This window comes from Drosophila albomicans, unplaced genomic scaffold, assembly GCF_009650485.2.
Source record: "Drosophila albomicans strain 15112-1751.03 unplaced genomic scaffold, ASM965048v2 utg000024l_pilon, whole genome shotgun sequence".
Lineage (NCBI taxonomy): Eukaryota > Metazoa > Arthropoda > Insecta > Diptera > Drosophilidae > Drosophila > Drosophila albomicans.
The window spans coordinates 1000-3087 of NW_026263471.1; the positions used below are offsets into that span (position 1 = coordinate 1000).

A 2088-nucleotide genomic window follows, 5' to 3' on the forward strand; every position below is an offset into this window, starting at 1 on the left:
TAATTTGACTCAACACGGGAAAACTTACCAGGTCCGAACATAAGTGTGTAAGACAGATTGATAGCTCTCTTCTCGAATCTATGGGTGGGTGGTGCATGGCCGTTCTTAGTTCGTGGAGTGATTTGTCTGGTTAATTCCGATAACGAACGAGACTCAAATATATTAAATAGATATCTTCAGGATTATGGTGTTTGAAGCTTAATAGCCTTCATTCATGGTGGCAGTAAAATGTTTATTGTGTTTGAATGTGTTTATATAAGTGGAGCCGTACCTGTTGGTTTGTCCCATTATAAGGACACTAGCTTCTTAAATGGACAAATTGCGTCTAGCAATAATGAGATTGAGCAATAACAGGTCTGTGATGCCCTTAGATGTCTGGGGCTGCACGCGCGCTACAATGAAAGTATCAACGTTATTTTCCTAGACCGAGAGGTCCGGGTAAACCGCTGAACCACTTTCATGCTTGGGATTGTGAACTGAAACTGTTCACATGAACTTGAATTCCAGTAAGTGTGATGTCATTAACTCGCATTGATTACGTCCCTGCCCTTTGTGCACACCGCCGTCGCTACTACCGATTGAATTATTTAGTGAGGTCTCCGGACGTGATCACTGTGACGCCTTGTGTGTTGCGGTTGTTTCGCAAAAGTTGACCGAAACTTGATTATTTAGAGGAAGTAAAATCGTAACAAGGTTTCCGTAGGTGAACCTGCGGAAGGATCATTATTGTTTTAATGCATCTAACTTATAAATTAAATTTGTTTTCTCTTTTAGGGAATTGCAATATTAATAAATTATGTAACTATAAATATAAATATTTTATTCAAATCATATGAGATACAATTATGCAACATATATAAATTTAAATTAGCTAAAAACCGTTTGTCATGTATTATTATTATTATATACTGTATTAAGAGTGTTTTATGTGTTTTGGATAAAATAAAAAACTGCGTGTATATGTACCATAAATACATGCGTGCAAAATGTATTGTGCATATTTCCAGTGCGCATACATTGGTTCGCAACACCTAAAGAAAAACAATGTTGTACCTGTTTGCAGGTTAACGCTTTACATATGTTGATCATAATAAATAAATTTAGCTAAAATATACTTGTCATATATCTTATTATTATCGATTTATGTAAAACTAAGACATTTCGCAACATTTTATTTAGGTATAAAAAAAAAAATTTTATTGAAGGAATTGATATATGCCAGTAAAATGGTGTGTATTTTTTAATTTCTTTCAATAAAAATATTCTTGACGTAATGAATAAAAAAAAATTTATCACTCTAAGCGGTGGATCACTCGCTCATGGGTCGATGAAGAACGCAGCAAACTGTGCGTCATCGTGTGAACTGCAGGACACATGAACATCGACATTTTTGAACGCATATCGCAGTCCATGCTGTTAATGTACTTTAATTAATTTTTTAGTGCTGCTTGGACTACATATGGTTGAGGGTTGTAAGACTATGCTAAATAAGTTGTTTAAAATTTTTCGGAATTTTAAGCACATTGTATATTATGGGATAATATAAGTGTGAATCTAAAAGCTTCTCGCTTAAGATATTCATAATATGAATTAATAAATGAAAATACTAAAACTCTGTTGCATGAGAAATTTGAAGAATTATATGTTCTTTATTCATTTCAAATAATATTGAGGAATGTCTAGCATAAAATATATTATTTTTATAAACTAGAATTGCCTCTTATTAACGAATAGTGGTATAAAGAAAAATTTTGTGAATATTATGGACCTTCAAGAAAAAAATAGTATTATTTCAAAATAGCAGAGAATTGTCTATTAAGTGTAAATTAACAACCTCAACTCATATGGGACTACCCCCTGAATTTAAGCATATTAATTAGGGGAGGAAAAGAAACGCTAAACAAGGATTTTCTTAGTAGCGGCGAGCGGAAAAGAATCAGTTCAGCACTAAGTCACTTTGTCTATATGGCAAATGTGAGATGCAGTGTATGGAACGTCAATATTCTAGTATGAGAAATTACGATTTAAGTCCTTCTTAAATGAGGCCATTTACCCATAGAGGGTGCCAGGCCGTATATAACGTTAATG

The 2088-nt window shown here is 33.6% G+C and overlaps 1 pseudogene; it reads left to right on the plus strand.

The window, feature by feature from the left end:
- Nucleotides 1–1293: 1293 nt before the first annotated feature.
- Nucleotides 1294–1473, plus strand: LOC117577368 (5.8S ribosomal RNA; annotated as a pseudogene).
- Nucleotides 1474–2088: the final 615 nt, after the last annotated feature.